The sequence below is a fragment of the Lissotriton vulgaris genome, chromosome 1_2 (assembly GCF_964263255.1).
Source record: "Lissotriton vulgaris chromosome 1_2, aLisVul1.2, whole genome shotgun sequence".
In the NCBI taxonomy this organism is placed as follows: Eukaryota; Metazoa; Chordata; class Amphibia; order Caudata; family Salamandridae; genus Lissotriton; species Lissotriton vulgaris.
Window position 1 is genome coordinate 297030698 of NC_141686.1, and position 14927 is coordinate 297045624.

The window sequence follows — 14927 nt, forward strand, 5'->3', positions numbered from 1 at the left end:
GACGCTTCCGGCCATCCACTTAGGCTCCTTCCCCGCACCGAAGAAGGCGCAAGGGCATTGCCATGCCTCTCGATCTCGCTCCCGAAGTCGATCAACCGCAGAGCCAATCCTGCAACTCATGTTTCGAGGCTATCTGCAAAACTGAGGCAGAGCTAAGAGTTCGTGAGGCCATTTTGTTACTCTTTGGATCCCTTATGACTCTCATTGACACAGGTGTGGGACCAACAGAGATAAGAGGCCCTCCAACTGGGATACTCCTGGGTTCACCCTCGGTGCCAGGTTGAGCCTCTGAACCCAGTGCCAGGCCTCTACCGCACCTTTGTTAAATCCGCCTCTAGCGCCAGGTGTCTTGCCAGTCCCCAGAACATCAACACCGACTCCATCGACACCAAGGATGAGGCACAACCCATTGGGCTCTCCGACTGAAATTCGGCGTCGACACAACTTCAACCGAGATTGCACTCAATGTACATCGAGCCACAGCCGTCGCCCGTTGCGCCTGATCCACTTAACATTCTGATCCTGCAGGACAGGCTCCACACGCTACATTCTTTATTTATAACTGACTGATAACGAATGATCATGAAGCGAGAGACGAGTTTGGCCAATCCTATGATGAGGAAAATTGGTATGAGGACCTCCAGAATGCAAGTGGCCTTGATGAATATGGCACATTACAACGCGATGTTATACATCGCGTGCCATTACAACGCGGTTGTTACAACGACCGCGTTGTTAGTATGCGATGTATTACATCGCAAGTCTTTACAACGACTTCCACTAGGGGGCACCATGGACCTAGGAATAGTATTATTTACTATTCCTACTCCAGTTTGCGCAACAGTAGGGAAGGTGTTGGAAATGTATTTCCAATACGTCAGCGCTACAGCACGTACTAACAACGCGGTCATTGTAACTACCGCGTTGTAAAGGTGTTGCGGTGTAATGACCGTGCTGTAAAGGTCGTTTCCCAGCCTTGATACCTCTCCTGACTCTGGCCTAGTGTCACCTCCAGGCCCTGCCAAGGAGGAAAGTACCTCCTTCACATTAGTTATGCAGAGGATGTCTGAGGGTGCTTGGGACAAACCTTGCTCTGGTCCCCCCAGTGAACCTCCAGATTGTGCTGCGCCATCTTCATGCCCCTGGTGACCTGCTTTTTTAACTCAACATGCTTTGCCCGAGAGCTTAGTGGTGCACGCTTCCACCAGCAGGACAACCCCTAAGGCCTTCCCACTACTCCCCTGGATAGGGGGTGTAAGAGAGTGGGACCTTTAGGAGGAGGGTATTTTTCTCCCACAAGTTTGGCTCTCCGATCGGGGAGTGCCAGTTGTCTTTTGGGACGTTATTCCTTCGTTCTCTGGGACTCGGTAGCTCAAGTCCTTCCCGGTATTCCCTAGGACCTTTGTCCTGGACTGACCCAAGCCATGCATGATGGCTGTGACGCTATTAAGTATAGCACGTGCTGTGGCCTGGATACCACGGTTTCTAAAGGTCGGCCACTGGCACAAGCATCACTATCAGTCACCAGGCCTGGGTGAGATCCACAGGTTTTCCTGCGATGTTCAACCATCCCTAATAAACTCGCCTTTCGATGAGACTTGACTTTTTGGGGATAAAGCAGACTCCACCCTGGAGCATTTCAAACACAGCAGGGCCACAGCATGCTCCTTGGGCTGCGCTGCTCGGCTACGCCAACCACATCAGCCCTTTTGATTTTTTTGCAGTTCTGACAGGGGTATTCTAGACAGACTGCCACTTCAGCCTCACAGGGTTCCAAGCCTTTTTGTGGCCAAAGACGTGACACCCATTGATTCTGCAGTCTCCGGTCTCCCGTCCCTGCCCGCCACCCTCCCTCTAGGGCCCCACATACCACATATCTGTAGCGTACTCCACGCGTAGCACAGTCACTCAGTTGCAAGCATGATTCAAAGATTTTTACAGGTTGGCAAGCCCCAACATTGGACAGGTGGTTACTGCAGATCGTTCAGAAGGGGTATGCCATTCTTGGCCGCTCACCAACCCTTTAACCATCTCAGGAATGATTGACAAAGAATCATTTGGCCCTCTTACAGCTGAAAGTGCCAGACCTTTTGCCGAAGGGGTTATTGAGAGAGTGGGGCAATTGGAAGTGGGTTGTGGTTGTTACTCCCACTGAGTGTCACCCCAGGTGCTAAAGAAGTGCTGAGCCTACGGCCTGCTTTAGACCTGCACCCTCTCAACACCTTCCTCCTCAGGATGCTCCCTCTGGCCTAGGTCTTGTCTGCACTCAGCTGTGAGGTCCCACTCTCACTAACTGCATGTTTTGGTGAGGCAGGTTGTTAGTCGCTGCAAGTGGTTGGTCACTGTGCTCTCCGGTGGTTTCACCAGCGCACCTCAGGTGCTCACAAAAGTGATAGCAGTGGTTGCAGCACATCTTCAGAGGTCAGGAGTCCTAATCTTCCTCTACCTGGACAGCTGGCTGCTGAAGGCAGGCAGGCCCCAGGCTGTCGTCGCCCCCTTCCAGACTACGGCAAACCTCCTGACATACTTGGAGTTTATTATCAATGTACTGAATTCACCGTTTCCTCCAGCCTCCTTCGCAGATACTCCTTTTTATCAGAGACATTTTGTCTGGGACATTCAGACTATGATCCAGGTCTTTCAGCCTCTGAGGCTGCTGGGACTGATTGCCTCCTGGAGACTACAAACGAGCTTCAGTGATGGTTGTAGGAACATGATTGGGGCAGCAGCAGGCCCCTCTCCCTATCTCACCCAGAGCTAACAATGATGACCGATGCATCACTCCTGAGTTGGGGCGGCCGCCTGTGAGAGGTGGAGATGAGAGGCCTCTGGGCTCCGGCAACATCCGGCCTCTGTATCAACCTTCTGGATCTTACAGCCATCTGCTTTACTTTAAATCATCAAGTGGAGGTTGGTACCAATGCTTACAGAGAATACCACCATCATATTCTACTGTAAATGTAAATCCAGTACTTGTATAGCGCACAGCTCACCCGTTAGGGTATCCGGGCGCTGGGAGCCGTTGGGAAGCTAAAGCGAGCTATTGCCCAGAGTCGCATGGTGCTTGGCAGACCCCTGCCACCGGAACCAGGGCTCGAACCGTGATCCCCAGTGTCCAGCGTCAGTCGCCCTGGCCGCGGCGCCATACCTCTTCCCACTGTACTTCTCCACTGTAACAAGCAGCATGAGGGTGGATTTGCAGACCTTGTGTCAGAAGACACATTGCCTCAGAAAATGGCTAGAACATCAAGAAACCTTCCTGGTGGTGAACCACCTCTCACGATCTTTAAATACTAGGGCGGACCAACTCCGATGTTGATGTCTAGCGGATCACCAGTGGCAGATACACCCAAAGGTGATGCAAGCTCTCTTCTGAGAATGGGGAAAGTCTTGGCCTGATATTTTCCCCCAGCTGAGAATGCACACTATCAACAATTCTGCACCCTTGAATTTCCAGGGTGTCTTTCACTAAGAGACTAATTCCACCTTGGGCAATACTCAGGACTCCTGTTGATACCTCTCCTGTCCAAGTTCTGAAGAAGATCAGGATGGACGTGGTACAAGTCATCCTCCAGATTGGGCATGGATAGTAAGGAATTGTTAGATAATGCCTTTTTTTGTATGATCACCCCCAAAGTTTAAACTTATGGTACTGGTTTTTGGACTCTGAGGGCACACTAAGGCCTGCTAACCAGACCTCACTGCCAGTGCCTTGACACCTAAAAGTGTAATGTTAAATTGTCTATACCCAATTGGCATAACTTTAGTTACTTATAAGTCCCTAGAATATGGTACCAGGATACCCAGGGCCTGTAGGTTAAAGTGTTCCCTCCAAGCACTAATTGTGCCACAGTGGATCGATCTTGAGTGTCTTGTCTGTCTGTGTTGAGCACAGCTTCAGCAGAATGCTTCGCTGATGTTTCCCGAGCTCTGCCTGTGACAGTAGGTAGCTTTAACTGCTACTACAGTGCTATAACTATTCAGTCAGGAAGGGAGGTTTACTGCTGTTACCAAGCACCTCCTATTCCGTAAGGAAGGGAAGCTTGCAGTGCTAATCACCTGTTATGTGAAGGACGGAAACCTGCGCTGAGGATGCCCAGATGTACTTGTTCTGTGAGAGCGGGATGCTTGTAGTGCTACTGCCCACGATGCACCTGTTATGTGAAGGATGGAAGCCTGCGCTGAGGATGCAAAGCTGTACTTGTTCTGTGAGAGAGGGAAGCTTGCAGTGCTAATGCCCATGTTGTACCCGTTATGTGAAGGATGGAAACCTGCACTGAGGATGCCGAGATGTCTCTGTTCTTTGAAGGAGGGAAGCTTGCAATGCCACTGCTAACGTTTTACCTGTTATGTGAAGAAGGGAAGTCTGCGCTGAGAATGCCCAGCTGTTCGTGTTCTGTGAGGGAGGGAAGCTTGCAGTGCTGCTGCCCACGTTCTACCTGTTATGTGAAGAAGGGAAGTCTGCGCTGAGAATGCCTAGCTGTTCGTGTTCTGTGAGGGAGGGAAGCTTGCAGTGCCACTGGCCACGTTGTACCTTTTATGTGAAGAATGGAAGCCTGCGCTGAGGATGCCCAGCTGTACTTGTTCTGTGAGGGAAGCTTGCATTGCTGTTGCTGCACAGTAGTTATGTGAGAATTGGAAGTCTGCACTGCTTACTCCCAGCCACCCATGTTCTGTGAGTGTTGCTTGCACTGCTGAAGGTGTGTTGTACCCGCTCTGTGACGGAGGGAAGTTTGCTCTGCCTCTCCTGTACTGTCCTCGTCTGTGAGCATGAGATGCTTGCACTGCTTATTGGGTGTTATATCTATTCTGTGGTTGATGCTTGCAGTCCCGGTGGCTTCTTATTTCTATTATGTTAGCGAGTGAAGTTTGCAGCTGCTGTGAAGATGGGATGCGTGTACAACTTATGTACATGGTTGTTCATTGCTATTGTCTAGCTGTACCTATTCTGTGAAAGGGGAGCTAGCACTGAAGCTGTCCCTCTCATGTCTCAGAAGCATTATTACACACATTGAGGTGTACTCGTCCATTGGTGCCTGAGCAACTGAACTCCATCTTCACCCGAGACATCCCCATGTGGGCTTCCGACGCAAACATCGCAGCCAGAGACCTCCACATTTGGATCTCCAACTGCGTAGACGAGCTCGCCACGCTACGGAATCATGGCAAACAGCGCCCCAGGAAATCTGCCTGGTTCACCACCGATCTCCAAGAAGCCAGGCGCACCTGCAGACGTCTAGAGAAGAACTGGAGGAACACCAAGACAACCGATAACTACTCCACCAACATAGACGCCATGACGGACTACTACAACCATATCAGAACAACCAAAAGGAACTTCATCCACAACAAAATCCTCGCCAGCTCCACCAACTCCAAGGAACTCTTCAGTGTCATTCAAGAATTCACCAACCCACGCAGTGAAGCCACAGACATCACCCCGTCCCAAGACCCCTGCAACAAGCTTGGAACCTACTTCCACCTCAAAATCAGGACACTCTACGACAACTTCGTCGACTGCCCACAAGACGCCACAGCCGCCCGCCCGCCCTCCAGAGACACCAGCCAGCCCACCAGCTCCAACTGGACACCAATCACAACCGAGGACATTGCCACAACCATGAAAGGCATCCACTCGGGGGCCCCCACCAACCCCTGCCCTCTGCAAATCTACCACAGGGCCGCGGACACCATTGCACCTGAACTGCAACAGACCATCAACAGACCGTGCAGAAGTCAGGCCCCTGCTCAAGAAGGCCACGGCCGACCCTACCGACCTCAAGAATTAACTGCCCATCTCGCTCCTCTCCTTCGCAGCCAAAGTGGCAGAGAAAACAGTTAACCAGGAACTAACATGATTCATCGAAAAGAACCCCGTCCTCGACCCGTCCCAATCTGGATTCCTGAGCAACCACAGCACAGACACCGCTCTACTAGCCACCACAGACCACATCCGCACCTCCTGGACCAAGGGCACTCCACAGCCCTCATCCTCCTCAACCTGTCTGCAGCCTTTAGCACCACCTCTCACCGCACACTAGTCACCAGGCTGCACAACGCCGGAATACAAGGAACCACCCTGGATTGGATCCGATAGTTCCTCACCGGAAGAAACCAAAGGATCAGACTGCCTCCCTTCCTCTCCGCCCACATGGAGTTCACCTGCGGAGTCCCGCAAGGGTCACCACTAAGCCCGACCCTCTTCAACATCTACATGGCCTCCCACACAGCCATTGTCCGACACCACAGCCTCAACTTAGTATGCCAGAGACCCCACCACTGCAAAACTCAAACTCCAGAGAGGCATGCAAGACGTCGCAGCCTGGATGACCAACCGCTGCCTAAAACTCAACGCCGAGAAGACAAAAGTTCTCATCCTTGGAATCACCCCTTCAGCATGGGATAACACCTGGTGGTCCATCGCCCTCGGAAGCTCACCTACCCTCTCAGACCACACCAAAATCCTCGGCATCGTACTTGACTCATCACTCGCCATGAACCGACAGGTCAACGCCGTCACCTCCAGCTGCTTCAACACCCTCCGCATCCTTTGCAAGACCTTCAAATGGATCCCCCCCGAGTCAAGGAAGACAGTCACCCACACACTCATCCCCAGCAGACTGGACTATGGAAATGCACTCTACGCCGGCATCAACAAGTCCCTACTCCACAAACTCCAGACTATACAGAACACAGCAGCCAGACTCGTCCTCGGCATCCCCCGCACAAACACATCAGCCAACACCTGCAGAGGCTCCACTGGCTCCCCGTGGAGAAGAAAGTCACCTTCAAAATCCGCACTCACGCCTACAAATGCCTACACAAAAACGGACCCAAATATCTCAACAACAGAAGAAACTTCCACGTTCCCAAAAGAAACCTTCGATCTTCCAACCTTGCACTGGCCGAAATCCCGCGCATCCACAGAGCCAGAGCAGGTGGAAGATGCTTCTCTCACATCGCAGCCAAGACCTGGAACGAGCTACCAGTAGACACCAGACGCCCCACCTCCCTGAACACCTTGGCTGAACGGAGCAGCGAACCTCTCCCGCCCCAGCGCCCTGAGACCCTCACTGGTGAGTAGCACGCTTACAGTTGCCTGATTGATTGATTGATTGAGGGGTGTTACTGCCTATGGTTTAAAAGCAGGTAGCATTTACTGTGAGAATCTAGTGTGTGCCCCCTGTCACTGTTGAAAACCCGAATGTTAAAGGATGTAAGTGGAGCATGTGAGGATTGTATAGGGCGTTTCTGATGCTGTCCCAGTGTCTGCTGGGACCAGGAAGCAGAGGAACACCGAGGCGCAAGGTGGTCGGAAGCTTAAGGTAAGTCTTATTTTTTTATTATTATTAACGCTTCGCCGTTCTCCTTCCTGCGCCACTCAATCCCACAAACATTTTTTGTTTGGGTCAGCTGCCACTGGCCCCACCTACTAATGACCAACAAAGATTGCATACACTACCAAAAAATGAGAACAGACAATATGTTCCAGTGCAAGCTGGGAGAACACCGAACTGGTGAGAAAGACGGAAAGAAAGTAACCACAAGAAAATGACTTGTATTCAATCCATCCTATCTTCTTCATACCTCAAGTGCATTTCAGCCGCCCTTCATGTTGTTATTTCCCTTTAAGTCATACTCTTATGAATAGTGTATCTCAGCGTCATATCCCGCTTCCACGTCCACAGATGAGGATACAACCCCTGTGCCTGGGGTAGCATGAACATAAATGAGTTACAATCTATCCAACCTGCTCAGTGTTAGCTAGTCAGTAAGGCATCTAAATCAAGTCATACTTTCACATTAATATACATTAGCTGTTCTCAGTTCATCAGTTGCTCTCCCTGGCCTCACTGCTCAACGTTGCAGTGTGAAGGAACTGGACTGCACTGGACAGCATATCCTTGCTCAGCTCATTGTTATCCTTTTCAGTGGGGTGCACACCACATTTCCTATTGAAAAATCTCTAAGTCAACCCCCTCTGTCTCCTCCCCAGCATGACTGACTAAACTGCACCCTGGCTATGGTCAACGATTTTGAGACGCAGGTGGAATTGATGCAGGAAGGCTCAGATTGTTCAGAGCTCTTGGGAAGGATGGATCAGCACTCTAGATTCTTGTCTGTTGTCTCATAGGATGGCTTTAAATATACCACCTTGGCAGTCGGTGGGGTGGTTTTGGCTTGGTGTTAACTTTGCTTGAGAGATAGGAAAGCGGACAACACCGAAAAATCTGCGGTATTAAAGATCCCATTCTCAGGACGCACTGTCCTGAACGACTACGCGAAGTGGAAGCCAATGTCTACAAGGATGGAAAACACGCCTTGCAGTGTGAGGGGACAGTTAAGCCATCAACATCTGATTCCACTTCACCAGATTATTGACAATAAGTGAGGAGGAGGAAAGAATTCTAGCCACGAGGTTCATCTGCGAATATATTTTCCACATCTAACACGGCACCGCGGAGGAATCAGCGGTCCTGATTATTGGCCAATGGATGCACCAGAGGTTCCAGCTGGGGACATGTCCAACAGTTTCTACCCTATCGGACAGAAGATCTCAGGGTGCTGAATATAATTCATCAAAGGTATGCAATAGAATTTGCATCCAGTCCTCCAGATCCAGTGTACATCCCTGTTCCATTGCCTCGCAGCCCAAACATACTTCAAGCATTACGGCACGGAATATTAAACTTCCCATTAAATAGGGCCATAGTCTCAATGCCAAATCACACCAAGCCAAGGGTCTGGTGGGAAAGCATCATGGTGGGTATCAGCCAGTGTTGCACTCGAAAGCAGCAAACAGATGGGTTAAAACTATCCATTTCAAGATAGATTTTTAGAAATAATTATTTATCCCATTGATGCAACGGAGAGACTTCATTGTGAAGCTAGTCTTCACAGTGTATATTTATAAATCCCAATTTGCGAGGAACACCAAAAGCATCTCAGTTTTTCAGTTTTCAGTCCCAGGCACTGCCTTTCTGCCTAAAATCAGCTCCTTGAGTCGTTACCAAGGTGATAGCTCCTCTGAAAAAAAAAAAGAGTAAAAAAAGGGTGGGAACGCACTGCATCACATCCCAGCACTCAGTTCGGCCCGATGCATCATGATAAATGTAGTGCATGATAAGCCTTTAGTTTCTCACTCTTGTTGGTGCTTCCAGTGCTGTGTATCTCTGGACACGTGTTTCAGGATAATTGTCCTTCTTCAGTAGACAGCAACACATTCTTTTGGGGATACTGGAAAGGCTGCATAAAGTCTTCTCAGGTGGGTGGAAGCACACTTCTGGTGAGTGATACAGAGGTACCACTCAGTGGCAGTGTGCTCCCACCCTCTCTTTGTGATACCTCCTCTAGTGCCCTCTTCTATTGCTTAGGACGAATCATAGAGCCTTGTTTAGAGGACTGCCTGGTGCAGGCTCTATCAAAGGAGAGGGCAAGTCAACATATACATCATGTGCTCTACTAACCAGTTATGGGTTCTAATAAATTGGAAAAAGCCGATCCTCACCCTGACACGGGATCTCAAGTTCACTGGTGTGAGATTTCAAACTAAGGAAGCGTTAGTCTCTCTTCTTGACATAATCGGATCCTGCATTGAACACATGTTGAGGCTGCCTGCCCCGAAGACTGGGGTCTAGTTATGTACGCAAGGGGTCATGGCGGCGACAGTAGCTGGTTCCTGGGCGAGGTTTCATTTGGGACTATTAGTCCCCAACTTCTGGCTGGTGGGTCAAAGAATCTCCTGAGTCCAGTTTTTATTACGACCAGGTGACTGAAAATAAAACTAAGTTGGTGGTTAGATTAGAATCATCTAATGAAGGGTGTACTCCCCCTCCCCCCGATTACTATGATTAGAGCGGATGCCAGCAAACATTGTTGGGGGCTGTACTGGATTCAGAAGAGACACAGGGCAGATGGGTTCCACTGGACAGGCTTCATTCTTACAATAGAAAGGAAATTGAGGCGGTCAGGTTAGCCTTCGTGGAGTTTTCAGCCAAGATCCAAATGTTTGACCAGATGTTTGCACAAGTAGAATGGTGAGCCCCAGTGCCTGTCAGGAAAATCTCTGTGTGATGGAAGTTCCCTGAACCTCTGCCCAGAAGTGGCCATACTTCTGCTCAACGTACACTCCAGGGCAAGATAGGCCTTTTCCTGAGTAAGTGCAACCAATCACAGAACTTATACATCTGCTCAGGGAAGACACAGGTTCCCCAGCCGACCCTATGAAACCCGATGCCTTCCAGAAATATCAGCAATATCTCCTGCCTGAGTGCTTGGAGAAAATAAATCTGTCCCTTTCCTCGGCAGTGGCCCCTAAGCCTTGGAAGCACGCCATGGTGGTCCCCCTTCTAAAAAAAACGTCACTAGATTGCGCCATGCCAGAAAACATCCTTCCTATCTCGCTGCTTCCATTTCGGTCTAAAATCTCAGAATCATATATCAATTCTCTATTAACCTCCTACCTGTGAGCTAATTCTGTACTTGACATCTCTCAAAATGGATTTCAGCCTCGGCACAGCACCAAGTCCACTTTGCTGGCAGTCACGGAACAGCTACGGACCTCCTTGGATGCCGGCAGAACCACAGCATTAATCTTGCTGGATTTGAGTGCAGCCTTTGATACAGTCTCCCATTGATCCTGCTCCTACAGCTGGAGGAGATCGGTGTCAAGGGCCCAGCTCTCTCTTCATTCGCATCATTCTAGGAGGATCGGACTTTCCAAGTCTCGTCCCCTCCCTTCCACTCCCACACTCATCCACTGCGTTGTGGGGTGCCCCAGGATTCAGCATTAAGCCCTACATTATTCAATGTATATGTGAGGCCGCTGGCTCTGCTGGCCAAAACCCGGGGCATCTCCCTGGTGTCATACGCAGATGACACCCAGCTGGTGTTTGCCTTCTCCAACAACCCCAGCCAGGATAGGGTGGAATTTGGACAGGATCTGACAGCTATCTTGGAGTGGATGCCTGCTAACTATCTGCAGCTCAACTCGTCCAAATCCGAGATCCTTCTAATAGGCAGAGACCGCCATCTCTGGGGCAATGAATGGTAGCCTCCCACTCCCGGAGCTCCCCCCACACCCAAACCCGTGGTGAAAAACCTCGGTATAATGATGGACAGTGATCTCACTTTCGAGACCCATGCCTAATCAGTGGCAGTGAAATGTTTTGGACTGTTGCTGGGCCTTAAACTGATACTGGGTCTCTTGGACTCCAAGACTGGTCAACTGATCATCCAATCTTTTGTCCTTGCTGGATTAGATTACTGCAATGTGCATCTCTTGGGAGCCAACAAATCCATTGTTAAAAGGCTGCAGCGTGTTCAGAATGCGGCTGCTTGCGCAATTTATGCCCTCCCTAAACACTGTCATATCTCCAGCCTCCTCTGTCGACTTCAGTGGTTTCCCCTGGAACAGAGAGTGCGCTTCAAAACACTGCGCATCACCCACAGAATTTTGGGGGGTATCGGCCCCAGTATCTTGAGTGGTCTATGTTCCCACTTTGCTCCCACTCGCCCGCTGCGCTCGGCAGATTTGCTCCTGGCCAGAGTTCCCTGGATACATTCGGCTAGAGCAAGCAGGCGTTCTTTTAGGTGGTTAGCTCCCGCCCTCTGGAAATCCCTCCCTATCCATATCAGCAGCACCCCTGACCACCTCACCGTCAGAATGCTGGTGAATGTTATGTTATGTTATACTTCATTTGTAAAGTGCACGTACACCAGATTGGTTTCATGGCACTACTCTGAGGGTGCCGGTCCTAAGATGTTACTCGTATGCCTGTCTAAATAACCATGTCTTTAGAAGTCTTCGAAAACTCACGATGTGCAGGATCTGATTTCTAGAGGCAGGGAGTTCCAGTATCTGGAGCCTAGTATTGCGTACCTAATTCCGCCAAAACATTTCAGTTTGAAGGAATGTATAGTCAGGAAGTGCATATTGGCATATCGCAGATTGCGGGTCGGGGTGTATCTTTCAATAAGATTGTCAATTAATTTGGGGTTTCTTCCATTCAGGGACTTATAGATAATGCATCCCACCTTAAAGGCGCATCTTTGAGTTATGGGGAGCCAGTGCAGCTTCCTCAGAAGGGGAGTGACATGTTGACGTCTGTTTTCCTGAAGAATTAGTGTAGCTGCCCGATTCTATACTACTTGAAGACGGTGGGTGAGATAAGCGGGAATGCCGAAGTATAGAGTATTGGCGTAATCTATGTGGGATATCACCATTGCAAGGACTGCCTGGGTTTTTCCTTCCTGTGCAAGGAATCTACTTATTTTCCTTATTTTTCTCAACTGGAAAAAGCACGTTGAGATTACAGATCTTATTTGGGTTTTCATTGTGAGGTCATTATTAATTATGACCCCCAGTGTTTTGGCAGATATAGAATGGGCGGGGGACTGTCCCAGCTCTTTAGGCCAAAACCGGGGACTCCAAGGATTTAAAGGACCTCCTGTTAGGATCACTTCCATCTTATCTGGATTTAACTTCAGATGGTTGCTGTTCATCCATTCGCGGATGAACATCATCGTAGTCTGAAATTCATGGATGGATGCAGGAGAGTTAGTAATGGAAAACACAAGTTGGAAATCGTCCACATAATTAAAGGTGTGAACTTTCCTTTCTTTCAGGGTGTGGATCAGAGGAAGTAGGTATAAGTTAAACAAGTGAGGGGAAAGTGAGGAGCCATGAGGAACGTCGCAAGTAGTTCTTATCTTGGGGGTTGTGAACTGGCCTAGGCGGTCCGCTTGATAGCGGTTTCCTAGAAAGGAGTGAATCCATTCAAGGGCTGAGCATTGAATTCCTGCTTCCTTGACACGGTCGACCAAGATATTGCGGTCGACTGTGTCAAATGCAGCAGAACGATCCAGCAGCACCAGGGCCTGTGGGGAGCCCCTATCAGCCTTCTCCCGAAGGGTGTCCAAGACTGTCAGTATAACTGACTCTGTGGAATGGGCTGGACGGAACCCTGCTTGATGTGCGTCCAGATAATCTGACCACTCCAGAAAGGCAGATAAACTTTTGGCCACATGGGCTTCGAGTAATTTGTCCAGGTAAGGTAGCAATGAGATCTGGGAAATAGTTGGTTAGAGTTTTAGGGTCCGCCTCTGGCTTCTTCAGGAGGGGGATGACAGTAGCCTCCTTAAAGGTGTCAGGTACATAACCCTTGGACAATGACTCGTTCAGAAGGGACATAGCTGGACCAGGGAGAGCAGAAAGTACCTCCCTTTGGATCCAAGGGGGGTAGCAATCCCTAGTGCTGCTAAGTAGGTACTTTTATCATCAGGCAAGTATTTACTTCTCACCCAATGCTAATCTCTCCGCTGTTCTGTCGTCTCACTTGGTGCTCATCTTAGCGCTGGAAAGCCCCGTTGCTGGGGCAGCAATGTGATCTACAAATACCTTAACATAACATAGATGGTTTCAAACCTTTCCTGGCTGATATGGAATTGACAAGTTATCTGCCTTCACGTGTGCACCAGTTACCATGAAAGCAGACGCCTGCATTTCAAAATGTAATTTAAAAACACCAACGAGCAAAAATGGAGCTAAAGTGCACACTGTAAATTGAAAATGTGCCTTCAAAGGTCTTTTCAAGTTCTCAATTTGCAAGGTCCTTTGACACAACTGAGAAGGCCTGCGCTATGATGTGTGGTTCTTAATTTCGCTCCATCCTGCTTTTCTGTGATAGGATGCCACATAACTATGTATTTTTTTATAACACTTATGGGCTGATCTTAGCTGGAAACAATGAGAGGCACCACCGCACATAATAGGAGGTACTCGGATAGATATAGTTAACTTAGGATGGATAACATTGAGCTGGCCCCGCTGATATGTTAACCAGAAACATATGCAGGTGCTCAACCTACTGAGCTATATCAGTGGGAGTTGAAACCTCGATTGGCAACCTATGCACACACCTCACAAGTTCATTATCACATTGACCTGTGTTATTGGGCTTGGACCTGTGACCTACAATGTGTAAGTTGACATTTATGTAGCGCGGTGCTGCCTCTTTCGTGGACTCAGCGCTCATACGTGTGTATTGCCGCCAAGACCTGCAAGCACGACTTGAAGAGTGGACGCAGCCTGGCCTGGGGGGACACTTTGGTGTCATGGTTGAGTTTCTGGTCTGGTCAGTGACACTAAACATGTCCTGTTAAGATGCGCTTAACTGTCTGTGCGTGTGACTATTTGCTTTGGAAAAGTGCACGAGGATAAAGCAGTGCATACCTGCCTACCTTTATCCCAATACAATGCAACTGCTGCCCCAATTTTGTTGAATGTCAGTTTCCAATCCAATACAAGCAGTGTCTATCAATATGCAGATGCTTATTCTGTGGGGGGGAGGGGGTTGGAAGGTCTCTACAGAGTAGATGATGGCGGGGGAGGGGGATATTGTTTTATTTTTAACTGCACATTACTCAATAGGAAATAGCAACTTAAGATGGAAACCTGCAGTAAATTATAATATTGTTTTAGCAATTTTCGAGGCGCAATTTACGCGCGCGTGAACACACAAAAGTTTCTGTTTACCTCCATTATGAACTGTATGAAGAAGTTCGTCCAAGCAACACGTGCATGCACGGACGAACTTCTTCAGTTTAGATAACTGGCACTCTTTTCTCTCAGACTTTAATGCGTATTTTTCGGGTCCTTGTTTTTCCTCGTCAGATATACTTTGGGTACCTACGTTCAGATTTTACCCGTAAGCTGTGTGCTTCTGTTCATGCTTCTACTTCATGGCGTGACAGCAGTATGGCGTCTATCCCGAGCCAAACCTGTACATGTACATCGTTTTTGGAGGAGACGCATTGTGAGTATGAGGGCAACAAGTCACAACCTCACTTCTCACAGACACTCGTGACTCTGTGCTCTTCCAGAGTCGGGTTCTAAATCGGTACTTGATAGTTTATTGTCACGGGGG

The 14927-nt window shown here is 49.1% G+C and overlaps 1 protein-coding gene across 2 annotated transcripts in view; it reads right to left on the minus strand.

The window, feature by feature from the left end:
* The window catches only part of LOC147736541 (aldehyde dehydrogenase family 3 member B1-like), a 404208-nt gene that overhangs the window by 22946 nt on the left and 366335 nt on the right, over window positions 1-14927 (minus strand). The gene's annotated exons all lie outside the window — the stretch shown is intronic.